The 12,240-nt window shown below is 37.4% G+C and overlaps 1 pseudogene across 1 annotated transcript; it reads left to right on the top strand.

Moving 5' to 3' along the window:
* The first annotated feature begins 334 nt into the window (after window positions 1–334).
* Window positions 335–11,846, top strand: LOC114309437 (protein NUCLEAR FUSION DEFECTIVE 4-like; annotated as a pseudogene). Its single transcript, XR_014340170.1, has 4 exons — window positions 335–576; window positions 7,444–7,660; window positions 10,181–11,114; window positions 11,190–11,846. The product of XR_014340170.1 is annotated as a protein NUCLEAR FUSION DEFECTIVE 4-like (transcript).
* Window positions 11,847–12,240: the final 394 nt, after the last annotated feature.

The raw sequence follows: 12,240 nt of genomic DNA, 5'->3' as shown, positions 1-12,240 counted from the left end.
TTTGGTGAAAAAGTTTTGAATTGAGTGATAAATTTTTGATGTGACACATAATATTTGATACAAAAATTTACAACTCATAACTAAACATATAACTCAAAATTCTATTAAAACATATAAATTTTTTTAAAAAATTTAAAAATATTTTTTTCGAATATATAAAAATTAATATATGTCAATTACAAAAAAAAATAAAACTATACTGTTCCGTTCAACTGACGGGAGGACCGATTAGTCTAAATTTTCTCACCCCAACCGAATTTTAAAAAATAAGTGCCAAATTATGATTGAAACTCCTAAACAACCAAAATAACTGTAAAACTAGCGTTCCAGATTTCAGGGCGGTACCAAACGGAGGCAATTTCTCTCCCCACTTTCCCCCTCTTTCCCTCCTCACTTTCCTCTTCTCTGTCCACATACACATCAAACACACTGTACAAAAACTGAGATTCTTGAAAGCTCAACAATCCTCAATGGTGCACCTCAAAGGCGGGTCCAGACCACCATGGGTGGGTCTTGTAGCTGCTGTTTGGCTCCAAATTGCATCTGGCAACGCCTACAACTTCCCTCTCTACTCTCACTGTAAATCAAAAACACAGAATATGCAGCGGATAAAATAATCAGATCATACCTTCTTGATGATAGAACCTTCTTGGATAAATCACGTGCTTCCAGAAAAACGATAAATCAACCCAGCAGTGGAGTGATATCACAGATTGAATATCACCCACACAAAATCACAGTGCAAAGACTTGATCGTTGTTTTGTAGGAGAGAGTTAGTATATGGGTAGAAACAGACTATACGTTGTTTCTCACTTGATTACCCATAACCATATATCAGATATATAATATATTATTATATCTATCCATATCAGTTAAAACTGATAATATCTGTATCTTGAGTGGTTATCCTAAATAGGTTTGATTTCAAATTCAAAACCTATTTGGATAAGGATTCAAATTCAAATTTAATGGTCATGCCACATGGGCGCCCATTACTAACATCTCCCACTCGCACATGAGTTGGCATGACACTGCCACATCTCTATCTCAATCTCCCCCAAAAACGAACAATCTCATACTAGCCAATGCACCGTGCGACCGCTGAGAACACCTGCAAGTGGGAGCTCTATACTAGAAACTCAATATGAGTCAGCACAGAGACATCAACCCAAAAAAGAAAAGAAATAGTGTCTCATATACCCCAGACCCATCTAATTACACCGGTCCAAAAAACATCTCTAATCCCTCAAAAAGAGCATGTTTGACCCTCTCAATTCTTGCAATATATTCACACTCAATTCGCCTCTCATACAGAGCGATATGAGTTGCCGGCAGTGAATATACAACAGTGGTGTAATACTAGATGATCTTCCCTTTGCACTCATGCCATTTAGTTTAGGATTGACCGCTTTCCCAGTGATGTCCCTTAAGGCCGAATCATGCATGACCGCAGGCAACATACCAAAGTAGCAAAACATCAACCCCTTACCTTATGACATAGTCAAAAATCACAAAATGGTACATAAATGAAAGTCATATCAATAATGACACGTAAGACTCACACGGTGAGGAAGCAGGGATCCATTCTCTCACCTCATTACTCGGTCGCCAAGCACATATAGTATGAATACATGCTACGGTGGAGTAACTCTTCCATAAAGAGTGACGTCATACTCGATACACCGTACAGCTATTAGTCTAGTCGCTTTCTAGCGCCTAACCCAAATTCTCTATTTGCTCGCCTTCTAGGCGCCAAATGAGATCTCGCATCTGGCTAATCATAACAGGCACAACATGGAAAGTGGGTACTAACATCCATGTTTGGTCCTTAACACGACCTCATCTTGGTTATAACCAAGGCGACATACATAGTGGATGATTTAAGCCTCTCTTGGCTCCAAATAAAAATAAACCACCAGTCTCATCCTTGCTCGCTCCCAAGCGCCAAGGGCGATTGCTCGTGTGAGTGAGCCAATCTTGCCTGCTGACATCATCATCTGCTAATCATTATGACACAAACCATAATAGTGTCAACATCCCATCATCTCAAAATAAGTGATCGATTTAAAAAAAAAAAAAATTGACCACAGCTTGCGCAATTGTAGATTCCAAACATAAGCCTTATCAGCACCTCTTGCGATAAGTATATACAACGGAATCCACCATGTGCGCCTCACATGAAATGATTTAAGATCACTACCTCTTGCGCAATAACCTCTCTAAAGATATTTTTTGGTGACCAATTTGCGTTCATTCTTAATGCGCCCAACTAGCGCAGATGCGCCCAACTAGCGCATTGAATTTTACAAGGAGCAAATTAATATGCTTCTAATAAAGCATTTTATCCACAGTCTAATGAGCAAGGTCAATGTCTAAACAACTCAGTTAACCATTTATCAAAGATAACACTTATCATGCCGAATACGCCCACATAGCGTACTTTAGGCTCCCACAACAAAGAAAAGATCAAGGAATATAGGTCATCTGTTTCTCCCAAAGACAATCTGAGGATTCACTCAATAGCTAAGGCTCTGGCTTTTAGCGATAGGTAAGTCAATGGGTTTGCAATTTTGCATCTAGAATCGTTCTAGGATATTCCTTATGTAAGTCATCGAAGACAAACCGAGAATTTTCCTAAAACAATCCCTAAGGATCGTACATCCGAGCATATGAATTACATCACCCATGTCCATCATATCTAAAATGGAGGACTGCCCACCCTAGGTGGCGACAACCTTTTAAATTCCTGGCTCATAATGACTAAGTAAGGAAAAAACTTCTTTTGGACCATTGGTCATGCCTCAGTGGTCTTCATTGATCATCGTTGGCCTATCATGGCTTGACGAAATCTAAGAACCACTGTTTGGATAACTGCTTTACGTTGTAAAAGATTTATTGGAACCAGCAACCTTTTTGCGCTCCTAACTTTTCACCATAAAAGCAGAAGGTAAATCCCTACGGATCTACTTATCCAATTCTCTAATGAGAAATCAGGTCACAATGTCCACAAATCAATGTTCCGAACTTATGTCAATTATAGCCTAAGTCAAAATAACCTCACTCCCCAGGAGGAAGTCTTCTCATGGTCTACACTTTCCTCAATGGTGCGACTTTTCGGTATCTAGCGAGCCTTATGCCTCAACAATGACTATCCAAATTACGCATAACTTTATAACAGTTTTGCGTCATAATGGAAAGTCAACCAAATTATAAAAAATGGTTAATCCTCAAAGACTTTGTCTTAAACTGCGCAACATTGATCCACTTTCTAAAAACAGGGGACTAGAGCCTTTGGTATTATCCTAGGCTCTTTATCATCTTGCGGAGCAATCATGAATGTTTCCCTCTTAATCACCCAGTGATGACGTGGAAAATTTTCACATTTGCTACCACGCAACTAAGAATGTAGAGTATTCTGCTCTAATGGAGTAATCCATTAGTAGGCACATCGCTCCCACTATCCCTAGGATATTAGAAATTTCTTTCCATTCTCAACTAGGCTACATAGAGCGTTATGCTTGGAATTCTCCATCTTATAGAGTTCCAAAAACTCTATTCACGTCACCTTTACTAATAAAACTTTATGTGACTTAGTTACACTACCACAAAGCTGCTTACCTATATGCACATGACCCGGAGGGTTTGCATGACCGCATACAATAATGCGCCACACGACCCTTTGTGTTTACATGACAGCATACAATAATGCGCTATAGAACCCTAGGTCTGAACTTCGCAATCTTATGAGAAGTAAAATAAAGATAAGCTGCTTAACGGTTACAGATCGCCCATAGATGGCTCTCCGCTAACCCATTACTCAAATGGAGTGTAAAATCTGATATGGAGGGCACTTAGTTAGGGATATAGGCAACAAACTAGTGCAATTTCCAATTGGGAAACATTTTGCGCCATTATCCACCTATCATTAACAATATTTAATTCCTTATCTCTACTACACAATTGTGTTGTTGAGTACTAGGAATAATCAATTTTCTAAGCACCCATCTCTCTTCACAGAGTTTTCTAAAAAAATAACTCAAATAGATACTCGCCACCTTGGTCAAAAACTAAAAGCATGAAAGCTGTTATCTAATTGATCTCAACCTCATATGTGCAATGTCAAAAATCATCTCAAAACTTTTGACTTATGGGAGATCAAATAGTCTTGACTCAGATGCGTATCGTAATCTATAAATGTATCGAGATTGAGGCTTAGCTATCATACCCTCACACATATCTAGTCACAAATATCATAGTGGACTAAATGCGCCAATACAAATGACCTTCTACGGCTCTCCTACTTACTTGTGCGCACCCTTTGCGAACAAAGTTACACATTCACATGAGAGCAGGATGTCATAAGCGAGTGGGCTCGAGAAGGCCTACTCAAACCATCGTGTTATCATCTCATTAATGTGATTAAGTATAATAAGCCACTGGTTCATGACCAATGTCATAAACTAATTCCAATCATCTTAATGTATGAGTTCTCGAAGATAAGTTTAAAAGGTTTAGGCCCAACTAGGTAATGACTCAGGACTAATTCATATTCACTAGATCATAAAAGGATGTCATGGAGATATCAACTGCGCCTAAGTCGCAAATTTAACTAGTAAGTGCTAATCCCCTGCACCTTCAAGTCAATTTTATTCTCCATACACTTTACTGCATCTAGTTGAAAGATGACGATACTCATCTTGCCATATCTATTTCTCGCTTCATAGTTACTTGCAATTAATTCTACTATCCACAAGAAAGAGAGAATAAGCTATCAACTATGACAGCTCCAAAGTAACTTAAGTGCGAATTAGGCTAAAGAGTCTAATTCAACACAATGCTCTCACAAGTGATGCGTCAAATTCTTAGAGTCATAACAACCTTGTCGGCCTTGACCTTTTCATCACTATGCCGCAACGTTTGCGCTTAGTGTTAAACGTTATTCAAAACGTTAGCCTAGCTCAGGAATTGTACAAAGAAGCCCCTCCTCATGTCTCACACTCAAGTGTGGAAACAGTAAGTGTCCAGACTTAGACAAGTTGGCAATGCTAATAGATTTTGCAGCCACTAAGCGCTAATCTTTTCACTTAGTGTTAATAGATTTTTGCAGCTTCTAAGCGCTAATCTTTTAACTTCACGTGATATTTCAACGCACACTATTATAGTGCATGAAATTTTGCTCCATCCAACTCCCAATAATTGGGTAGAGAGCAAAACACTGCTCATACTGGCTACTCGTCTTACACTTAATGACTAATTTATTTAAGCTCGCATTTCTAGGATGACGTGACTCTTGAATGTTACTTCATCCAATGATGTAACATTATTTACAAATCAAATTACAAAGTCAATCCGCGCAGCTCATTAGTCAAGATCATATACTGATCTATTGAGGGCTTACTAATTTCATAACTCCAAAACTCGGCAACCAAAACTACGTAGTATGCCGCTAACCATAGCGCACACATTAGTTTTTATTGTGCCAAACAAGGCACCAAAACCACGGCGACTTTGAGTCATGTTTCCTTACTTTGGCTCAATTAAGGTTTGACCTAAAGTCTCCAAGACTTTTTCTCATCTAAAGAATGGGATTAGTTTGTTCACATTTGAACATCTCTACTAAGTTTAGGTCAATCAAATTAACTTCCATAAGTTAAATCAATTTAGAGAGAAATTCGCATTGGGATTAATTTGATTAGCATAATATAATTTTGCCGCAAAAAACTAAATTAAATAGTGACAATATTACACAAGTCGTAAGATCGAAAATCCGCTATGCTCGTAATCGTCTCTCGCGCCACAGGTGACAATTATCCAAAATTTAATTTAATTTATGCGCAAAATATTAGTTTTCGGGAGTTAATCTACAAAGATTTCTCTCAACCGAATAACCTCCCACTGACTATGGCATATACAAAGCATGATAAATTCCATACAATAGCATCTTAATGTAAATTTACAAATAACTCATACTATATTCATTTAATAATGGAATTCTAATAAATAAATAAATAAATAATCATGCTCCTCTAATTACAACATATTACAAACTCTAAAAAAAATATGCTGTATTAAATATTTAAATTATGCCATAACAGAAAGTACATCATCCTGAAATTTTCTGGAATTTTCTGGTATTTTCTGGAATTTTCTGGAATTTTAAATAACTAATAAACACACATAAAATCAGAAATAAATATTCCAGAATCTGATAAAATGCTATAACTATACCAGTAAATAGTAAACTATATCAATAGTCTACAATAAAAAATTCAGCCCCAAAAATTTAATCATGCAACACCAGATGCATTTTAAAGCAAAAATAATGCATTATTATTTCAGGAAAAATATTTTTTATCTTCATAAAATTTTCAAAATTTTGCAGAATGTAGAAAAATTAATTCTGAGTCTAACGGTACCAACCATGCTTAAAACAAAGCTATAACGAATAAATTATGGCCAATTAACGCAATTCAGAATTAAAAACAAAACAAACAGTGCCTAATACGCCAGCAGCCAAGCCAGCCGAGGAAAACGGCGCGGCTCAGCACGCGGCCCAGATCGCAGCTCGGCTCTTGGCTCGGGGCGCGGCGCGGCTCAGCGCGCGGCTCAGCCTGCGGCTCAGAGCACGGCGCGCGTGCGTGGCGCGGAGGGCGCGCGCGTGAGAGGGCGTGCAAGCGCGTCGGTTGAGCAGCTGGCGCGTGGGGGCGCGTGGCTGCGCGTGGGGGCGCGTGGAAACGGCCCACGGCGTCAGGTGGCGCGTGCAGACCACGCGTCGCCTTCCAGGGTGTTTTCTGGTCCGATTTTTGTACTGCCGGACTCCTTTTTCAAAATAAAACTATTTATTGTATGAAAAAAGACATTAATGAACATAAGAAAAATATTTATGCTCCTAATCTGAATTTTTTTTTTCTTCCTCTACAAATATTCATGTGTATAATATATACACATACATATAAAAGTATACACATGATTATAGGAAACACGAAAATATCCATTAACATGCTCTGATACCAATGTAAATCAAAAACACAGAATATGCAGCGGATAAAATAATCAGATCATACCTTCTTGATGATAGAACCTTCTTGGATAAATCACGTGCTTCCAGAAAAACGATAAATCAACCCAGCAGTGGAGTGATATCACAGATTGAATATCACCCACACAAAATCACAGTGCAAAGACTTGATCGTTGTTTTGTGGGAGAGAGTCAGTATATGGATAGAAACAGACTATACGTTGTTTCTCACTTGATTACCCATAACCATATATCAGATATATAATATATTATTATATCTATCCATATCAGTTAAAATTGATAATATCTGTATCTTGAGTAGTTATCCTAAATAGATTTGATTTCAAATTCAAAACCTATTTGGATAAGGATTCAAATTCAAATTCAAATTTAATGGTCATGCCACATGGGCGCCCATTACTAACACTCTCTCAAATTGTTCTGGGTTTCTCTCAACAACAGCTCATAATGCTCGAAGTCGCCAACGATATTGGTGAGAATGTTGGAATCCCTCCTGGGATCGCCTGCAGCAAGTTCTCCCCATGGATTGTTCTTTGATCGGAGCTTTTGCTTCTTTTTTGGGTTATGGAGTCCTCTGGCTCGTTGTTAGCCAAACTGTTCAGTCCTTGCCTTATTGGCTGGTAATTTCTGGCTTTCTTTGTCTAGATTTGAATTTTTTGGATACCCATTTAAGTGTTTGATTGTTGTTTATTGTTTTACATAATGTTGTTCTTCGTAGTTTTCTTTGCCGACAATTGAATTTTTTGCATACCCATTTGATTGTTTGTTTGTTGTTAATTGTTACATCATTACATGGTATTGTTCTTAATTTTCTTTGCCTAAAATTGAAATTTATGCATACCCATTTAATAGTTTGCTTGAAATTTATTGTTATTATTTTGGGTTAGTTCAGGTAATTACTGGGCAAGCGCTTTACGGGATTCGAATTAAACTAGTTTAATAGATTGCTTGTTAATTTTAATTTATTATATGATTAGTGCTATAAAGATGGTAGGCTCCTCTTCTTTCTTTCTTTCTTTTTTTTTTTTCCTTTTTTTTTTTTCAGGTATAATATACATTTATTGGTCTTTGGATAGATGATTGTTATTTTCTGATAAGATTTATTGGGAATTTTTGATGTGGTGTATATTTCAGACTAGTTTACTATTAGTTAGTTGTTTTGTTCTTGAACACAAGCTTGGGTTTGTAGATCTCTATATAGAAGTTCGGATTTGATCTAGTCTTTCTTGTTGCTTAAAAGTAAAATGGAGTCTTGATTGGATATAAGCATTTTGAAAGATTGAACCCTTTGATAGATTGTGATGCTTGAAGGACTCTCTTATGTAGTCAAACAAATCATATGGATAAATATATCAATGCTAGATTTTGTTTACAAGATTGTTTTGTTAATGGAGCTTTTTCATTTGTTGACAACACTAGGCATTAGGCAACAACATTAATTAAATGAACTGAATAAACCAGATTATTATATAAAACAATTTGATAATCTTGATGCATAGTCAGATCATTCTACATGCAGGTTTGACAGTCAGCTTGAATCAGTGTGGTTTTAAATTTTATGGTTTAAAAAAATCAGCATCTGCCAATCAGATTTGTTCCTATGACTGAATTCAGACTTTGATGTAGGAGTTTCATAATAAGTTATGCTGTTATGGTTTCCCCTTACTGTCTGAAACATGTACGAATATCAAATGTCAATTTAACATTTGCCAGTTGTTGCATCACCCCTGCAGAAAAAAACACAGCATTGATTAATTTTTTTTAAAGAATGTGTATATGCTAGGTTTTGGATGTAATGCCCATTCTTGTTCCTGATTTTGTTTGTCCTCCTCATGTACTTTGGCACCCCAGTATCTACAGAAACAGTTTCACTCAACAGTTCCAGCTTTGTTTCACTATTCTGTTCTATTTCATTTTTTAAAACAGCATTACCTTTCATGATTTACTTATCTATATGATGGGTGCTGAGCTTAGCCATATCAACACCCTCTCCCTATTATTTCTTGTTCAATGGACATCTTAATATTGAAAAACATTTTTTTGGCTCAATGAAGAATAAGAACCCATGAAATCCTCTTGGTCTTGATTGGTTACATTTGTCATTTAGCATTTACAATCCCATGTCTATCCCACCTAATTTATGGGCAAAGGGCAGTTGCCTAACCTACGAAATCCTGAGTAATAAAACTAACCCGAAGGTTATAAAGTCATTTTGTGAATTTAGGATGCATGAAAATGAACTAGCAAAGAACTGAAAAGTATCAACTAGAAGTTAAAGATCATGCAAACAGAGGACCACACCTTACACTGCCCTTGTCGTTCTCTTGGTTTTATTTTATTTTACTTTATTTTGGCCAGTGTTTATTTTTCTCTTTTTTCTTTCCTTTTATTTATTTTTCATATTTTTAGGCCTTATGCTTCTGGCACATCTCTGAATTCCTAGAAGAATAGTTTTGAAGTCCTGGCAAGTTTGCTATGCTTTGTGGATTGACAAACTTGTACTATTTTGACACAGATGTAGGTTGTTGTAAATTGAAACTCCTGAAAATCTAGACATGGGGATACATCTGTTTCTTTGTATGTGTGTTTGTGTATGCATGCATGTGTGTGTGTTGGACCAGTACAACAATTCATTTCGTCATGCAAAAGAAATGTAGAGAGCATGAACAATGATGAATACAAATACTTCATTATGATTTTGTCAACGAAGAGAACACAACAATCACTACTACATGTTTTTCCATGTCAGTAAAGTGGGACTCTTTCCTAAATGCCCAAATGATCATTGAACACGAGTAGACACAATGTTTTAAAAGGCGCGCACTTAGGCGTGAGGTGCCTCGGACATGCGTCTCACGCTTAGGCTCCAGGAGACCTTAATTGGCTAGGTGGACCTCTTTTTAAAGCCATTTCTTTGCGTATATATGTACACTATAAATTATAGCAGAACACGAGATGGTCACAGTTTCTGGAGTACTCTAGTTCTTCCATCTATATAATCAAATCATTCTTACTGAACACGTCGTATATATGTACTTAACAAACATCCCCCTTCCATCCAGTTTACCTTGAATTTTCATTTTGGTCGATCGCCTAAGAAACTTTCTACTGACAATGTCTAATTTTTAATTCAATGACAGTTATGGCTTGCACTTTGTGTTGCCACCAATAGTGGTGCTTGGCTTCGCACAGACGTGCTTGTAACAAACATGAGAAACTTTCCTGTCAGTCGGGGCACTGTCGCTGGTATATTCTCAAAGGTTATGTGGGGCTGAGTGCTGCAATGTACACGGAAATTTTCGGCATCTTGCTTCACAATTCCTCTGCCAAGCTCTTGCTCTTTCTCACTTTAGGGATCCCAACTTTATGTATTGTAATGATGTATGCTGTTAAACCTTGTACCCCCGCTTCCAGGGAAGACTCTGCTGAGCGTGGCCATTTTCTTTTCACCCAAGTGGCCAGTGTTTTGCTTGGCTTATATCTTCTCACTACCACAGTATTGAGTCATTTTATTCCTTTGAGTGATACTGTTTCCTATACTTAAATTGTCATAATGATTCTACTTCTCATGGCTCCACTTGCTATCCCTGCAAAGATGACATGATATCCCTCAAACCGGAGTAAGTTAGGAACACTTGGTCGACCAGTAGGGTCTTCAGACTAACTTATTCAAGCAGAAGGTGATATGGGCAAATCGGAACCGTTGCTCACCCCATCTACATCAACAACAAATATTGGAAGTTTTCATGAGAGCGATAGTGTTTCGGAGGTGGATATGCTTCTAGCTGAGGGAGAGGGCGCAGTGAAGAAGAAGAGACGACCCAAAAGAGGGGAAGATTTCACTTTCCGTGAAGCTATAGTGAAGGCTGATTTCTGGCTTCTGTTCTTTTTTTATTTCGCCCGTGTTGGTTCGGGTGTTACTGTTCTCAACAACTTGGCTCAGATAGGAATAGCTCAAGGTGCAGAAGATACAACCGTCCTGTTATCTCTATTCAGCCTTTTCAATGTTGTGGGTCGGCTCGGTGGCAGCGTTGTTTCCGAACATTTTGTCAGATGAGATACCCATTATTCCTTGTTGATTAATTCCTATTTAATACAATCTCTTGGTAATTCCTATTTATTCCTTTTTGGTTTTTCCTTATTTTACAGGTCAAAAACAATCCCTAGGACACTTTGGATGACATTCACACAAATCATAATGATCATTACATACCTTTTCTTTGCTTCTGCTATTGATGGTACACTCTATGTCACAACAGCAGTACTTGGAATTTGCTACGGCTTTCAGTTTTCCATAATGGTCCCAACCGCCTCCTAGCTTTTCGGATTAAAGCATTTTGGGATAATCTTCAATTTCATGTTGCTCAGGAATCCTCTCGGTGCTCTCCTCTTCTCTGGTGTCCTTGCAGGGTTCGTACTTCTTGCTTGGGCCCAAATTGCTTTAGGCTTACCTTCATTGTTTTGGCCGCTGTGTGTGCCATGGGCACTGTCCTGAGCGTAGTTCTAACAAAGCGAATCAAGCCGGTTTACCAGATGCTTTATGCTGGGGGATCCTTCAGGCTGCCTCAGAGTTCAAATCATTGATGAGAGAAAAATGAAGTGTGAGAATGTAGGATATATATATATATATATATATTTTTGAAAATGCAATTAAATGGACTGCTTTTTTTTTTTTTTTTTTGCGCGTGTTGCTTCTTGAGCCTTGATATGTTGGTTCTTGAACTTCCATCTGATCATTGCACATGAAGTTTATAATTTGTGCAATATGATCCTTCTTTTTAATGTTAAAAAGAAGTTTTAGTAACATACCTATGTCAGATTTGACCAATCTAGCACTTGATATTATTCAACACTAGAAGTGGTGCCACACATATTGGGTGTGAAATCATCTGTTTCATTCCAATTCTTCTACTCATTGATTTTGACATGGCAATCTCTGATGACTATGAGACAGAATATATGACAGATGATATACATTCTATGCATTATGTGTGCAAAATGTAATTGCTTAGTGTTATAAATTGTTAATGTCGAATGGTTGATAGCAATGTTTTACAAATCGAACCGGTGAGTGCACTGAAAAATTGGTCGAGTGGATGGATCACTGGTTTAATCGCGAGTAAATTGGAATCAAATCGTGATGTCATAAATAATTTTATAATATGTTTGTCAAAAAAAAAAATTAAGTTTAAGGGCAAGA

The sequence above is a fragment of the Camellia sinensis genome, chromosome 9 (assembly GCF_055761805.1).
Source record: "Camellia sinensis isolate YWXY chromosome 9, ASM5576180v1, whole genome shotgun sequence".
NCBI classification, from domain to species: Eukaryota; Viridiplantae; Streptophyta; class Magnoliopsida; order Ericales; family Theaceae; genus Camellia; species Camellia sinensis.
Note: the sequence above shows the minus strand (reverse complement) of the source record. Positions and strands in the feature narration are given on the sequence as shown.